Source organism: Macaca nemestrina, chromosome 14 (genome assembly GCF_043159975.1).
Source record: "Macaca nemestrina isolate mMacNem1 chromosome 14, mMacNem.hap1, whole genome shotgun sequence".
In the NCBI taxonomy this organism is placed as follows: domain Eukaryota; kingdom Metazoa; phylum Chordata; class Mammalia; order Primates; family Cercopithecidae; genus Macaca; species Macaca nemestrina.
This window is the reverse complement of record NC_092138.1, coordinates 89,762,139-89,780,584: the sequence shown is the minus strand read 5'-3', so window position 1 is coordinate 89,780,584 and position 18,446 is coordinate 89,762,139.

Here is an 18,446-nt window from a genome sequence, read left to right as displayed (position 1 = left end):
CACATGGTTAAAAAAATACAACTCTCAAGATATATATATTGAGTTTGATTGAATTAAACAGATTTAAAAAACCTAGAAAGTGACGAAAATCAAGAATTCAATTCAAGAACAAAGAGGATGTTATTTAAACAACCATTAGAGTTCTTGCTTTCTTCATCAATGAAATTAGATTATTGGAAGATATGCTTTCAAAGACCCCATTAGTTCTTACATCCTTTATTTCTACAGACACGTCAGTTTATCGTCAGACACAGGCAAGGCCATAAATCTCAGGGCCTTTTCCAATGTGGTAAACAAGACACCAGAATTCCTTACTTTGCAGAAAGTGCTATATTCTATATTTCCAGAATGAGTCAGAATTCTTATCTTGGCAGATCAATTCATGGGTCCCAAAGACTATCCAAGGAGAAAGTGATATCTGTCAATGATTTCTTAATGCCAAATGTTATATCCCAGATATGGTTTGGCTGTGTCCCCACATAAATCTCATCTTGAGTTGTAACTCACACAATTTCCATGTGTCAATTTCCATGAGGAACCAGTGGGAGGTGATTGGATTATGGGAGCAAGTCTTTCGTGTGCTGTTCTTGTGACAGTGAATGAGTCTCTTGAGATCTGATGGTCTTCCCTGCACAAGTTCTCTTCTCTTGTCTGTCGCCATGTGAGACCTGCCTTTCACCTTCCACCATGATTTTGAGGCCTCCCTAGCCATGTGGAACTGCATGGTCATTAAACCTCTTTCTTTTGTAAATTGCCCAATCTCGGGTATGTCTTTATCATCAGCATGAAAATGGACTAACACAATCCCTCTCTTGTTCCCATAGTTAAATAAATATGCTGGTATCTTCAGCCATTCCTTTATTATTTTATTCAAACATTTATTTGTTGAGTACTTATTATGTGCTGGGATCTAATCAAGACATAGAAGACTTAACAGTGAAGTGATAAAGACATTGTGCTCACAAAGCTTATAGTTCATGAGTATTGAAGACAAAAACAAAGTAAATGAATGAATGAAAAAATATAATCTCAGATCATTTTAAGTGCCATCACACAGGATGGTAAGATAGAGAGTGAGTAGACGGGATTACTTCATATGGGAAGATCAGAGAAGGTCCCTCAAAGAGTTGACATCTGAGCTGAGACCTGAGTTTTGAGAAACTCATGAAAATATCTAGGTGATGGGTGTTCCTAGAGAGGGAACAGTAAGAGTAAATGCCTTAAAGTGAGACATTATCCCTGACTCTTCTATTGACTTTCAAAATCCAGTACTGTTTACTGCTTATTTTTGCCCTATTTATACTACTTTACTTTTCCCTTTCTGTTTCATAAAGGAATTGTCACTTTCTAACATGCTATACTCTTTACATTTCCATTTTCTGTATTGTTTATCCTCTCCCCTTTCTGGGATTTAAGTTCCAAGAAGATAGGAAGCTTGATCTGTTATGTTCACTGATCTATCTTGAATACCTAGGAGAGTTCCTAGACACATGTGTTGCTTAACGTTTTTTTTAGTGAATGTGTGAAAACATCAATAATAAGTGGTTAGTAATGGAAACTGTTTAGGAACAAAAAGAAAGGCAGTGTGACTGACACATTGTGAATATAGGGAAGTATGGTATGATAGGAAATAGAGATGGTAACATAAATCATGCACAGCTGTGTAGACCATATCACGGAGTCTGGTTCTTATTTTAAATGCGTTCATCCTCTACCAGATAATTTTGAGTGGGAGAATAAAGAGATCAAATTTACATTTTTAACAGATCACTATGGGTACTCCATGAAGGATGAATTTTAAGGCATGAGGGGAAAAGTAGAGAGATCTTCTAGGGAGTGAAGACATCATGATGCATAAGCTCACATCCTCAGCCCTAACGGATTGCTCACTGTGCGCTATTCTTCAAGTACAATTTGCATTAGCTTTACAGTAATGCATTATGGGGGATTTGCCAACTTCCTTTCTCCTGGCATGGTCAAAGGTAACAGCCTAGGGCTCAGTACAGAGCTAATCTGATAGAACATCTTTTATGCCAAGAAAATATAAGCATACGTCAGAGATGCTGCCTTGATTAAAAATACATGGACACTCTGTAGTTTTAAGCTGATGACATATGGCCTTTGATTGCCTGGCATTTTCAATTCATACAAGAACATCATGGTGCAGCATTATGGATTAGAAGACACATTTCGCTATCTTAAACAGAGGGGCTTTATGAGTTTTTGTTCTTCCCATCCCCATCCTCCATCACCTCCCCCCACCATTTCTTGCTCGGAGATTGAACTGTTCAATTAAGTCCTGATTAACTGTACTTCCAATTTTGTCATGAGAGTGAGTTCCACAGCCTTGGCTGCTGCCTTTCTTAGTGAAAATTAGGGCTGGCTATGCACTAAAGATGAAGTGTTCATGCCATCCAGCTCTGTTTGCTGGAAAGTTCTCTTCCATGTTTCCTTCACTATTCTCCACCGCAGCTTTAACACCCTCACTCCAATCATGAAAAAGTGAATTAATCAATTTTTATATAAAGCATCTGCTATATTCATTTTCTGTTTTTGCTTAATACTCACCAAAATATTTCTCTGCCTTTCTGATTATGAAAGGCAAGACAAGGTAGTGATTATGAATATAGACTCTATCATAAATACACACACACACACACACACACAAACCACACACAAACATTGGAATTGTGGATCTATCACAAACTAGCTCTGAGATCCTAGCTCAAGTAAATGGATACCTTTGATTCTCAATTCTCTTTTCAGTGATGGGAAAAATTATAGTTCCTTCTTGCTGAGAGAATACCAGGAGGCCATGCCATGAGGTAATATTGTATAAAGGGTTTAGCACAGTGCGAGCAAAATAGTAACTCCATTAAAAGTTCTGGCTGCTATTATTCTTCAATATTTCTGTATGTGCTCTACACATATTAGCTGCTTAACTAACATTTTTTAAGTTAACCACTTAAGAGAAGTCATGATTCATTATTAACTGTAGGTGTGCCAATTCAATTCCTTCTCATCTGTGATTGCTTTCCATAACACACCAATCAAAAACAGTATTTCTTTCCTTCTCTGGCTTATATTTCTTCATCCATTGTGCACCCAAAATGGCATAGGAATTAACACCACCAGTGTGGAAGCCAAACTGCCTAGGTTTGCATTTGGGCCAAAATACATTCTAACTATATGATGTGCTCTGAATGTTGGCATCCCCACAGCATTCATCTGTTGAAACTCAATTTCCAATGCAACAGTATTAAGAGGTGATGCCTCTGGGAGGTGATTAGGTCATGAGGGTTGTGCCCTCACGAACGGGATTGGTGCCCTAGTAAGAGAGGTTTTCTAGAGCTTGTTTGTTACTTCTGCTTATGAGGCTACATAGAAGGTACTGTCTCTAAAGCAGTTAGCCCTCATCAAACCCCAAATCTACTGAAACCTTGATCTTAGACTTCTCATCTTCCAAAATAGTGATCCATACATTTCTATTGTTTATAAATTACCTAGTTTAAGGTAATATTTTATAGTAGCCCAAACAGAGATATTGTGAGACCTTGCAGAAGTCCCATGACCTGCTTGAACTATGATTTTTTTCATCTAGAAAATGAAGGTAATAGTTCCACTCACCATATATGCGTGCTGTGAGGATTAACTAGATAATACCTGTAAAAGCCTTAGAACAGAAACTAGATTAAAGTAAGTGATCAATAAATAAATAGTCTCATTGTCATCATTATTATTTTCTATTTTTGCCCTCTGATAGCTCTTATACAGACTTGAAGATAAATTATCATATGTTAAGTGTGTTTTATTTCCTCTAAAAGAAGCTTGAACTTCTAATGTATGTACTATTCTTGTGGTGACAGTAGGCATGTTCTGTTACCAGGGGTGACTGGGAAAAAGAGTGACCACCATGCTGATTTGCTTATGTCTAAGTACTATCACTGAAAGTTCTATGTTTTGGAAAATCCCTCCGTCCTGGGACAACTAGACTGGATAGTCATCTTGGCAGGCTGGAGGAGATTAAGGTTTATAATTTGACCTATTTTACAAAGAAAAGATGGAATATGGGAAGAGGATAGCAATTGGACTCAAATGTGGAAGAGATAATAAATATTTGTTTATCAGGAAAGCAGAATGTGTGAGAGCTATGGTAATAGCAAACCATTTACTACGTGAAACCTTGATCCTAGAAACATGAAGAAGATAATCAGAGTAGTCTAAATAAAGGCAGAAGGAGGGTATCAATGCTAATTGAGCACCGCATTTTTACATATGTGAAATTAAGTCCGTATGTTTCTAAACCAATCAAGATAAACCAATCAACAAGAAAATATTAACTGACCACATGTTATGTACCAGGCTTTTGCTGGGCTCTTCACATCATCTTAATAATTTTTCCTAACAATCCAGTGTACTTGTTAGAATACCAATATTGCAGATCAGAATTTTTTAGGGTGAGACCCAAGCTTTAGTTTATTGTAAAGCTCCCCAAGTGATTCCAGTATGTACCCTCATAGGTTTCTAAATTAATTCATCTGAGGTGCAGCGTGGCCACTGGGATTTTAAAAATCTTCCCAGCTGTAGTCAGTTGAATACTATTTCTCAAATATTTATGTACTCCTAGAACCCAGAGATTGACCTGATTTGGAAATAGGGTCTTTGCAGATGGAAACTTAAGATGTAGATGTTTTGTCTCGTAGATATTAATGTTAAGATAAGATCATACTGAGTTAAATTGGGTCCTAAATCCAATGACTGGTGTCTTTATAAGACAAAGAGAGGACAAAGAAATACATACACAGGAAGGGAGGCTATGTGACAATGGAGGCAGAGATTGGGGCGGTGTAGTTACCAGTAAAAAAATAGCTAAGGATTGCCAGGAGCCACATGAAGATAGGGCAAGGAAGGATTATTTTCTACAGTCTTTACAGAGAAAGCATAGCCCAGCCAACACTTTAAATTCAAATTTCTGGCCTTTCGAAGTGTGAAAGAATAGACTCCTGTTGTTTTAAGACAACCAGTTTGTGGTAATTGGTTATGGCAACCACAGGAAACTAATAATATCAGGTAATTCTAATAACTACTGTTGTAGGTGGCTCACCCTGAATCACATTAAGTCATCTTGCCTTTTCCTCCTTCATCAGGGCATAAATTCCCTCTAAGATGTCTCTCACAGTTGCCCTTAAACGACACAACAGCTACTTTTAAAAGACCCCATATGACCCTTGTAGGGCAACACGGACACTTGCATTTCAGGAATCATGCACCCAATCCAGGTCTGCCCCTATAGATTCGTTCCCCTTTCTTTTAAAATACTCCCTCTATGAGTATTCTGAAGAGAAGATTTTCAAAGAGAAAAGAGCAATCATTACAGTTGAGAAACTGCTCTTGAAACTTATTAGCTCGTGACTCATACTCCTGAAAGGAGCTAATACCTTAATTTTATATTTCTCTGCTCAAATGCAGACCAAGACGTAAACTGAAATGAAACTTTACACTAATGGCTTCTTAATTATACCCATCTAAAAGCAATTACCTGAGTTTTAGCAGATACAAAGTTAGGGTTGATGGGACCAGCAAATGAGAAATAAGATGAAAGGTCATCTGCAAAAAAAGATCAGCGGAAAGGAGATAAAACACAGTGAGGAGAAAAAAAAAATGGAGATAAGTAAAGGTTGATAAATTCCTAACAATAGTTTTGCCTCATTTCTGAAACAAGTTTGCCCCTCTCTCCCCTAACTCAGAAATGAGACAAAAGAAGAAATGTATTATTTCAAGGGAGAAACTGACTAGATAGGAGACCTTGATCTCTGAACTACGATTACTTTATGCCATATTTTGAACGAAAATGTACTAAATTGCAGAACCGGGATTCTAAGACTAGAGTGATTGAATAAACATTCTTAGTAATTTATTCATTAAAAAGGAGCATACATAACATGAGCCTAGTTTGCAAAATCATATGTAGTATTCATTGTGTGTTTATCATGTGTGTGCGTATGCACAGGCATAGAAGAATTTCACTACAATTTTCAATTGTCTTCTGAGTGGGAGATTTTGATGGCACTCTACTTGATGCCATGCGCTTTTCTATTTTGTTTGAATTATTTACAATGGGCATACATTTATTGTGGATGAAAGGAAAATCCTAAAAATAACAATCAGATATAAATAAGCCAATGTAGCAGAAAGAAGTCAAGTTAAATTGATTTTATTTCTCCCCATTAAAAACTGCACTGACTTATCGATTCGAATTTGGGAGCAGGCTTGACACATTTCTGAACATAGAGCAGGGTCTCAAACTGAGACCTGTGGGTCAGAATTCATGCCACAGGGCACATGTTTTATTTCAGTCTGCAAAGTCATCAAGCATTTTAAAATGTTAATGCATTTGGATGCTCTCTTTAGTCTAATTTGTCCCCTTCCTTCCTTTTGTTCTATCTTCCTTCCTTCTTTCCATTTCTGTCTGTCTTTTACACACACACTGAGTTCATTTCACTTACTTCTTTTCAATTGCCTGACTCTTACCACTTGGGTTTGCAACCCTCTGCAGTAAGATGGAGTCTGTCTATTCTCCTTTTGAGGAATAAAATCAAGATAGGTGTAAATGAAGCGGTCTTCAATAAGAGTGATAGGTCTTCAAGTCCTTCATAATTTTCCTACTTTTCCTCTCATACTTTAGTCATTTGCGCCATCTCTTTATTATTTTTATTCCAAAAGCTGACATACGTTCTCTGTAGCCAGAAACCAGTTATAGATTAAGCATCATGAGCACAATACCAACTTCTAATTAATGATGCCCATTCAAAAACCTGCATTTTTTGCAATGTTTCTAGATTTAGAGTCAGTAGTAAGAGTTGGTTTACAGTCAGATAAGATCCTATGTCCTATTGCAGCATTTAGATATTTTTCAACTTTGGGACGGAATTCAAAAGACACAAAAACCTTTCTATCAGCATCAACAAAATTAAAAACAAAGTTAACATATGTTAGTTGTTTTCTGTGCTCCCTATTCTATTAGTTACTTTGTAAGTGATCATTAATTTTAATTTTCATAAGAATCCTCTGGAGCAAGTTTTATTCCTATTTTACAGATGAGGACATGACACTTATTGAAATAAATAAAATTCTGACAATAGCACATCTTTAAGTGCTAGCAAAAAAAATCAACAACCTAAGTTAGTCTGATACCAAGGCATGAACAATTTCCCTAGGTAGATTCCTGAAACAGATCTTTGGATACGGGTGTGCTAGAGCTGGCTGGCCTTGGCTTACAGATTCTGATTATGTGCATCCATTCCCCAGGCCTCGGTTCAGTGATGTCATATTGGTAGCTTGAAATTAGCCATGATGGGAGTATTTCCAGCCTCAAAATTGGCACATGCTAAAAATCAGATTTTGCGGGGGAGAGGACTTGTCAAGCACTGACTGGCATACCACTGCTTCTAAACTAGAATAAAGTTCCTTTCATTCACTGAGTTTTTTGTTAAGGCTCTACTGTTTGTCAGGCATATGATTGACACCAGAGAGACAAATGGTACCAGGATGACTCCTGATTTCAGAAATGCACAGGTTAGTAAAATTTGACATCAAAGAAAACCAAAGATCATAATATCAAACAAACATCAAAGCAAGAAGTAAAAAGTAACCTCACTATGCCATAAAGAGAATAAGGATTAGAGATTTTCTAAAGTAAATTACAGATCATAAGTAAAATTCTAATAAGAATTGTTAAGATGAATTCTTCTTATTTACCCATTTAACTTTCAAATTATATCAAATCCAGTTCACACTAACTGAAGCCATAAGGCTTAAGTCTTTTGTATTAAGGCTTTTTCATTGCTGCTCTTTTGACTGTTTTTGTTGTTGTTTCTTGTTTCTTATTATGTAACATGCAGAAATATACACTATTTTATTTGAAATGTTTTTTCTCTCTAAATAGTCAGAGCTATTCTTTTATTTTCATCTTCTCTGTTAATTATAAGAGTGAATGTCATGTCCTCAGGAAGGAATTTTATTATCATCCACATTAAGACGTTTCCATAGTCACCTATTTTCATTTTTCTGTGTTATGGATAGAATTGTATTACTTTCCCACCCTCCACCCCCAAATATGTTGAAGTTGGAACCTTCAGGGCCTCAGAATATGATCTTATTTGGAAATAATATTTTTGAAGATGTAATTAGTTAAGTTAAAATGAGCTCATTGGAGTGGGTCCTAATTCAATATGATGTTTTCTTTTTAAAGGGGAAATTTGGACCCAGAGACACATACGCACAGAGGGAAGCCAATGTGAAGACAAAGAGGAGACTGTCATGAAGGCAAAAACTGTGGTGATGAATTTACAAGTCAAGGAATGCCAAAGATTGCCAGCAAACCACTAGAATCTAGGAGAGAGGCATGAAATAAATTCTTCCTCACAGCCCTCAGAAGGAACCAAGTCTCCTGACACCTTGATCTCGGACTTCTATCCTCCAGAACTGTGAGGCAATAAATGTCTGTGCTTGGGGGTACTTAGATATGGCAGCCCTAGTAAACTCATATACTCTCATATACTCTGTTTCAATTTTATCTTTCTGTCTACTTTCTTGTTTACTTACAGTCATGTGTCACTTAACAACCTGGATACGTTCTGAGAAATGCATCATTAGACAATTTTGTCATTGTAGGAACATCATAGAGCATACTTTCACAAACCAACATGGTACAGCCTACTACACACTTAGACTATATAGTACAGCCTATTGTTCCCTAGGCCACTAACCTGTACAGCATGTTATCATACTGAATACTCTAGGCAGTTGTAACACAATGGTATTTGTATATCTAAACATAGAAAAAATGCAGTAGAAATATGGCATAAAGGATAAAAAATGATACAATATATGGGGCATTTCTCACAAATGGAACCTGCAGGACTGGAAGATGCTCTGGAAGAGTAAATGATTAAGTGCTGAGTGACTACGAAGGCCTAGGACACTGCTGTACACTACTGTAGACTTTATACATGCTGTTCACTTAGGTTGCACTAAGTTTATTTAAAAATTAAGTAATTGCACTACAATGTGGGTATGGCTACACACTAGGCCAGAGAAATTTTTTAGCTCCATTATAGTCCTATGGGACCACCATTGCATATGCAGTTGGTTGTTGACTGAAATGTTGTTATGCTGCTCATGACGATTTGTTTTACTCTCTCCTCACCTTGGGTGGTGGGGACCTCTTGTTCAATGCCACACCTGGTCCTTGATTACCGTCTGCCATATGATTAATATTCAGAAAATATTCTTGGGAACAATAAAGGGAAGTTTATTGATATAGCTTAAGGAAAAGCTAGAAATATATTTTTAGATTTTTAGGTAAGTTTTGATGAAGGAACTTGATGTCACCAAAATCTACTCTCTCTCTCTGTCTCTCAGTCTCCTGGATAGTGATATCAGCTTTGTCCTATGTCTGGCTTCTCTAGTGGAAACAAGATTGCTCCAATTGCTCCAGATTTTATTAGTCAAGATTTTTAGTTATAAGCAAAAGTGGCTAACACTAAAATAAATACTCTAAAATTAGGAAAGATTTCACATGATTCTTGGGGGAACCAAATACAATAGATAGTTGCTCCCTTGGGCCGCCTGCGTCCATGTTCAAATTCAGCAGAGAGAAAACATGGACTTCTCTGCTAACACAAATGAAGGTCTGGAACCTATTCTCACTTGCCCTCATTGGCTAGAATGAGGACATCATGGGTTCATCCTGGGTCCAGTGACCATGTTACTGTGGCCAGGCGCAAGGGGTAGAGCCTGAAGGTGGGATCATTGCCACCAAACTCAAAGACTTAGGCAGGCTAACTGGGGAGTTTCAGCCCGAAGACAAAACCAAAAATACTCCTCACATTTTCCAAATATAGAAAGACATTTAAAATATTGAACCACCAGCCACTGCCAGCATGACACGTACCAAACAAACACTTACCACGTCTGAACTGGTGTATTTTCTCTGCTTTTCTTCTAAGTTCTACTCTTCCAGATTAACTACTTTGTTTACCTTGCAGAACCCAAATTCAAATTAAACTGACACTTGCATTACTTACATTCCTTTTTCAAAGTGTGATGACTCAATAAATGGATTTGAATGGTTTGAAAAGATTTTCCGCATCTCAAAAGCACCCAACTGACCCTTTAAAGATACAAACCTCTGTTCAAAATGGATAGATTCCTGAATGTGGGTCTTAATATATAAACCAATCATTAAACATGGTTCTATCTACAATTCAGAAAGAGAGAAGGCAGAACATTTCTCAATTTATTTTTCCTTATTGTTGTGAAGGGAGGATTATTCCCTTTACCAATTGGTTTTATGTTTTTAAGTTTTCTTGATTGATGCTCTGGGTAAAAGCTTCAAATGAACAAAATTTCTGCTAAAAGCCGTACTTATGTGATTCGCTCAAACCACTAGCATTTAAAGGCTAGGAAGCACTGGTTTCTAGGGTATAGAATAAAAGGATTTAAGAACACAATTAGTAACTTGTTCCAGCAATTAGAGCTGAGTTTAATTACAAACTAACCTCTTGATAGACCATTTGACAGTCAGTGCGAAGTGAGAGAAAGAGATCAGAAAACTGCTAGAAGCAGCAACAAAAAAACTTTCCCACATATTTATTTTTGCTCACATTATCTCCAGGCCTGGTGTTGCTTTTATGAGAAAAAGGTAACAGATTTTGTTCTTTAAAATGTGTTTTTTTTCTTTTAAAAAATACTTGGCAACATGGTTTTATTTTTGCATGCTTTCTCTTCCACCAATCCAAGAGCCAAGTCAGGACCCTGGATTTACTGCTCATCTCACACTAATGATACCCCGTGTGTCCCGTCTCCATCCCCAGAGACATGTCTCCTTAGTGGAGAGGAGGAAACCAAGCCTACTCAGAGCTTAAGGTATTAAAGTATAATAGGGCTTAGATTATCTGGCCCAACTGAAACATACTACAGATGTGCCCGAATGAGTTCTGGAGAGGATGCACCTGGCTCAAGATCATGGGGCAGAGCTTGGACTAAGTCCTCAACATATGATTCTATAGGCTAAGTGGGGCAAGGGCCACTCTTTGGAACAAAGATAGGGTTTATAGTTCCTGTGGCTGCTTTGGAGCAATTTAATTTCTTCCTGTTAGCATTTCCCAAAATGGGGACCTCAAAAAGATCAATAGGAGGTCAATTTTACAATGGTGCATTTTTTTTTCCCTTAAGTACCAGGACTCAGATCCATTTACTGAGCATATTGCATTGCTATAGCTCTATGCAGAGCCGTGCTGGCTCTGTGCACAGAGCCAATTACATTAGAGGCAGAACCGAGCTAAGTGGGAGACAGCATGTGGTTAGAAATTAGGAGAATTGGTATGATGTCCTATTCTACTATTTTTTAGCCATAAGCAAGCCCTGTCACCTCACTTATATCACTTCCCTTGACTTCTGAATGGGAAAAAAATACTTTCTTACTCTACATTGCATATGTTAAGCAAATATTATTGGGCACATACAATGTGCTAGATACTGTCCTAGGTTCTAGAAATATAGTGCAAATGAAACAAAGGCCCTGAACTCACAGAGCTTACCTTATAACCTGAGAAGGTCTCTGACAAGGTGACCGTTTCAGTAGAAGGATAAAGAAAATAAGGGAATGTGTCATGTGACAAGTCAAAAGAGAAGCATTCAAAGCTGAGGGATTAGATCGTCCTTAGTTCCTGATGCTGGACACAGCAGGCATGACTGATGCAGAGCAAGAAATCCATAATTTTACATGAATCAAATGCTTAGTGTATGAAATAAAACTGAGAAGGTTGTAAAAATCTATGCTCATTATATATAATATTATTCTTATTAATGAAATCTGTTCTGTTAAGATTATATACAAATGAGTCATGTTTTCTGATTTTTTCTAATTCTCTGAAATCAATGCATAACACTTATATAATTTATTTATTTATATTTATTTATTTTTGAGAATGAGTCTTGCTCTGTCACCAGGCTGGAGTACAGTGGCGTGATCTCAGCTCACTGCAACCTCTGCCTCCCAGGTTCAAGCGATTCTCCTGCCTCAACCTCTCAAGTAGCTGGGACTACAGGCACGTGCCACTACGCCCAGCTAATATTTGTATTTTTAGTAGAGACAAGGTTTCACCATGTTGGCCAGGATAGTCTATATCTTTTGACTGTGTGATCCACCTGCCCCGGCCTCCCAAAGTGCTGAGATTATAGGCATGAGCCAGTACGCCCGGCCTATATAATGTATTTCTTTAAGCAGTTGTTAAAATTGTAAGATATGAAACCAGTAAACACTGTGCTGGTTTGAACACTTTGAACGCCAGCACTTTGGGGTTTCAGGTGGAGGTGAGAGGATCACTCAAGGTTCAAGATCAGTCTGGGAGATTTACTGAAACCTCACCTGTACACAAAATTTTTTTAAAAAAATTCTCCAAGCATGTTGGCATGTGCCTATAGTCTGACCTACTTGGGAGAGTGAGGTGGGAGGATTGCCTGAGCCCAGGAGGCTTCAGTGAGCCGAGATGGTACCACCACACTCTACCCTGGGTAACAGGGCAAGACCCTGCCTCGAAAAAAACAAACAAAAAACACTGGCCCCTAGTGTACTAATTTCATGTTTGGCAGAATCTTGGTTCCCTGTTCTCTTTGGCTACTTTGCTGTTTATGGGATGGTTTAACTTAATCTTCCAAGTACTTGGGTTACTTTTAGCTGGGAGATTCTTTGAGCAAAGGAAGAGTTGGGAAGATCCTCCCTTACCTGCCCCCATCTCCTTTCCTAACTCTTAGTAGTTTTTGCCAAGGTTCCTGAGTTCCCAAAGGTTCTCCTGGGTCACACAGCCTGAAAACATTTCTTGGGCTAAGCCTAGAGGCATTAGCTGGGTACATAGGCAGCAGAAAGCTGCACAGTTTCTTTCCCTTTGTTGTGATGATATTGTGATGGAATTACATACACAACTTCCATCAGATATTGTGATTTTTTTATTGTTGTTGTTTTGAGACAGGGTCCTGCTCTGTGGCCTAGGTTGGGGGGCAATGGCCTGATCACAGCTCACTGCAGACTTGACATCCCATACCCAAGAAGTCCTCCCATTTCAGCCTCCCAAGTAGCTGGGACTACAGGTGTGCGTTACTACACGCAGCTAATTTTTAAAATGTTCTGGAGAGAGAGAGAGAGAGAGAGAGAGTCTAGCTATGATGGCTAGGCTGGTCTGAAACTCTGGGTTCAAGTGATCCTCCCACTTCAGCCTCCCAAAGTGCTGGGATTACAAGTGTGAGCCACTACTCAGGACTGCTTGCTTGTTTTACTCTACTGCACATTATGTACTCTTTTTATTTTATTTTGTTAAGTTTATATATCATCTGGTGGACACAAAATATCAAGATTTAGCTGACACCCTCACTAAGTTTACAAGTAAATAAAATGATGCCTTATTAGCAGTAATGATATTATTTTCATTAATTAGCACATTGATAATTCATAATCAATGATGTCAAACATTTATTGAGAAATCAGGTTCCCTTTACATTCTTTAACTGAATTCTCAAAGTAACTCCATGATGGGCATTGTAATGCTTAGATCACAGATGAGAATAATGAGGAAGAAACAGGGCAAGTAACTTGTCCAAAGTCACACACCTTCTAAGTGGAAGAATTTCCAGCTGTTAGACTCTGCTTCTAGCCACTATACTTCATCGCCACTCCTATTCATTGGGACACTTTTCGAGATAAGATTAAATTATTTGATTTATTTCAGTAGTCCTTGACTATAGGTCTTATTACAACTGCCTCATTTTCATAAATAAAAAAGTATATTCTGAACAAGTTAAGTGATTAAACACAAATTTACCCAGCACCAGGTGATAGACCCAGGAGTCAAACACCAACAAGTCATAGACCTAGGATTCAAACACCAAAATCATGGCTTTAATTCAAGGGCACACACACACACACACACGCACACACACACACACACACAAGCCTAGGGAAAAATGTACAAAGAAAAATATGAATTAGAAAATTAGGACTCAAGATATATAACTGAATAGTAATAAATTTTCCAGGTAGCTGAGAGATTATGGGAAGCACTTGGAACTCCAAAGATCTGAGATCTAATTAAGCCCCTGTCACTACTACTGTAACTACTTTCCTAAGCAGAAGGTTTGGGACATAACGGTACCTTGTCTTAGCACCTTAGAGTCATGGTTATGAAAACTGACAATTGCTCTTGTTGTGACAGAGTGAAAATCTCAGTATCCACCAGTGTGCAGAAGGATGTATTTTCCTACATTGAGTGGACTAAAATTTACTTGTTTTCTAAGATTTTTGTCTCTTGGTTTTGTTTGCCTCAGTTTCCATCCTAGTTGGCAAACATTCTCTAGTCACTTTTCATCTGTCAGAGCCAGGAGGGAGAGGAGACATTCCCCAGAGAACCTGAGGAAAAACTCTGTGTGTGTGTGTGTGTGTGTGTGTGTGTGTGTGTGTGTGTGAGACAGAGAGAGAGAGAGAGAGAGAGAGAGAGAGAGAGAGATATTGAAACAAAGGATACAAAATTGCCATTTTTATGATTTGTTGTCTCTTTGTTAAATTTTTTGTTCCTTTAATTTTTTCCTGACTGTGAAAGTATTTACTTGACATTTGAAGTGCTATTAACCAAGATTATAAAAATTTTTATGTCTATCCAAAGGGTAACATGGGTTTCAGGAAGACTGAGAAATACTGTTCCAAGATGGCATCCCTGTTTTTGTGCTAAATGTGTGGCTTGACTTTGTCGTGTGCTCCTCCCCGTCCTCTTAGTCCTCAGGAAATTATGTGCCCAGGAATGGGCCACAAGAACACCATTAAAAACAAGCTGCTTACGATATCAAAAATTCCTTCAGGGTTGAGAGTGGTGGCTCATACTTGTAATCCCAGCACTTTGGGAGGCCGAGGTGAGAATATCACTTTAGTCCCAGGAATTTGAGACCAATCTGGGAAACATAGTAAGACCTTATCTCTACAAAACATTAATTTTTTTTTAATTAGCCAGGCACAGTGGTGCACACCGGTAGTCACACACACACACACACAACTACTCAGGAGTAGCTGAGGGACGATGGCTGGAGCCCAAGAGGTCGAGGCTGCAGTGAGCCTTGATTGCACCACTGCACTCCAGCCTAGACAACACCACCACCCTATATCAAACAAACACAGACAGAAATCCTTCAAGTCTATTTGTGTTTATGTCTTGGTTTTGACTTTTACTAATGGTACTGAATCTTGGATTGAGTAAGGTTAACAACAGTAGAAGCCATAACAATCCCTTTAATATATGCTATTACTAGGTTTCTGTTATCCACGTGATCGCACTATCACTTATTGTACTCGATCCTCATGGAAAACTTGGTAAAATACAACACACCAGATTTATCTTTCTACATTTGGTCTGTTACTCTTTTGGGCAGATGTTTTTATTCACAAACTGATTTAAGGGACAATTGTCAGGTCGATTGAAGAGTTGGCTCAACACCCATTTGGTTTTTCATCATTTATGTAAATGTATTATGTAGGCTACTGTGTATTGAGATATGCTGTTTGCACAATCTTCTGGGATGCATTATAGGGATTTTCTTTCACCTATGTAAAGTGTAAATGTATACATTTATCCTAAGTTTATCTCCTCACAACATTTTTATTCATTTTCAAGTAAGAAATGGACTAGGAGGCCGGGCGCGGTGGCTCAAGCCTGTAATCCCAGCACTTTGGGAGGCCGAGGCGGGTGGATCACGAGGTCAGGAGATCGAGACTATCCTGGCTAACATGGTGAAACCCCGTCTCTACTAAAAATACAAAAAAAAAACTAGCCGGGCGTGGTTGCGGGCGCCTGTAGTCTCAGCTACTGGGAGGCTGAGGCGGGAGAATGGCGTGAACCCGGGAGGCAGAGTTTGCAGTGAGCCGAGATCACGCCACTGCACTCCAGCCTGGGAGACACAGCGAGACTCCGTCTCAAAAAAAAAAAAAAAAAAAAAAAAAAAGAAATGGACTAGGAATGGGGAATATTACAGAATATATCCTACTTTGTTTTCTGGTGGTGCTTATACTATTCCTTTTTCTTAAAAAAAAAATGACCTATGATCATCACATTTTTGCTGCAGAGTGGAAATAAATATCTTTTCTCCTAAATCTAGAGTACCTCATAAGGTTCATTTGTAAATATGCATTGTATCATTGGGAATGACATACATGCTATTTCCTTTAGTAGGTATAAAGTTCTTTGAGGGCAGGGAGCATTTACTTCCCCAACTTCTCTTGAGGGCAGGTCATTTACTTATCTTACTTATTCCCTTATCCCAAGCCATGCGCACCAATGGGCTCAAAGTTGATTCTCTGATGATGACATATAGTCACTTTATTCACATCTTGCATTGTTGTGCTAACCTGACTTTTATCCTCCCCTTGTTCTTCTCAGACTGCAGAGGTCATATTTGTTTCCTGTGTCAGGGAGGGATCTGGTGAAAGAAATTAACATTACAAATCAGCTAAGCCTAGTGAACCATGCCAGATGCTTGCAGTTCTGCTATTTCATGGGGCAAGTGGAGTAGGGAGATTGAAATAGACTCCAGAGCTTCAGTACATAGGTTTGAATACTAATACTACTTATTAGCTCTGTGGTCTTGTCAAATTATTTAACCTGTTTGTACCTAACTTTTCCCATTTGTAAAATGAGGGCACCAATTATGCCTACTTCATTAATAGTTAAGAGTATTAAAATAAATAAACCACACAAATTGCTTAGAATTCATGCTGCGCATATAAAAAAGACTCAATAAGTATTAGCTCATGTAATTTTGTCCTAATACAACATTGCAAGATAAATGTTTACATGTGAATACTGTTTACAAATGATAAAACTAAACACACATTAAGGAATGTAGTTAATAACTGATAGAAAAACATAGTATGAACTCATTTCTAGAGGATGATAATAAGAATATGAAAGAATCGAGAATAGCCATACAATTTATTATGTTTCATATGTACCCTGTGGTGTGCTAAAAGCTTTGTAGACACTATCTCATTTAAACTGCAATAACACAGAGGCAGTTTCTATTACTGTCCAAATTTTACAAACGGTGACTTCTTGCCTTGTAAAGGTGACATTAAGTGTCCTAGACAAAGTAGCCAGTTAGTGGCAGAGCCAGGACTGTCTGATCTCAAGCTCACATACTTTGCTTCAACTCTACCAAGGTGCCTGCCAAAATGGAAAGCCATTCTTTGCTCTAAAAGGTAAAGTGTTCAAATAGTAGAGAGTGTGCATGTGTGTGTGTGTTGGCAGGGAAGGGGACGTAATGAATGAAGAGTAGGAACTGGATGTTGGTAAAAGAATGAATATAAGCAGCATTTTGAAAGAGAGCCATTTAGAAGCAAGATTACAGAATCTCTTTGAAGATTTTCCCAGAGGACACGTTAAAAAGATGGCATGCACGCAACTTAACGAGAGGTTAGCTGAAATGCACTGGGCTCTGTGTAGGCGAGATGCGCACTGAAAATTAAATCCACTTTGGAAATGTTAATAAATGCATACACATGTTCTTGTTTGTAACGTGCTCCTTGTTTTTCTCATTTTATTCATGCTAGAACAACGTGAGGGCGTCTCTGTTGGGTCTCCTGGGACCTGCCTTTCCCCCTCTGGTTGTTTTGCTTTCTCTCTCTGTTTCTCCCCATCCCACACCCATGCTCCCTGAATGCGATTTCACAGATTCAGACATCTAGGACCCAAGAGGGTGTCTATGCAGCAGGAATGAAGAATGGGAGAGCAGATTCTTCAGTCTTCTAGAAGACACATCACATGGTAGTCATAGTGATGTTAAAACCAATAATATCAGATTACTCTCTCAATTAAAGATGTCTAAGGGTTTAATATCAGATTACTCTCTCGATTAAAGATGTCTGTGGCTTATACACCAAAGTTCAAAGACTTCTGCAAGACGTTTAAGGCTTGAGGGAGTTGAACACCTTCCAGCCCTACCTGGCTGTCCTGACCATTCATGCCCTCTACATTTTCCCTGGCAGTCCCTTTCTACTGCCAATCTTCTTCAGTCATATCTAATTCAAATGTGGCCTTCTTTATCAAGCTTTCCATGCAGTTTCCCAGGGAAAGTCAGTGGCTCTGGGTTCTTGGTTTCTCTTGCACTTCATGTTCACCTTTTATGAGCCATTAATGTTAGTATTAATAACTAGCTTTCATTTATTAAGTGCTTAACATGTAAGGATTGTTCCTAAACATGGTATATAACTTTTCTCATTTAGTTTACCTAATAAATGTGTTAGATCCATTTAGCACATGCTTAAGGTCCTATCACCAAGAGTGGCAGAGCCAGGATGAGTGTTCTAATTCCTTTGACTTCAACATCTGTACCATTAATAATTACCTTTG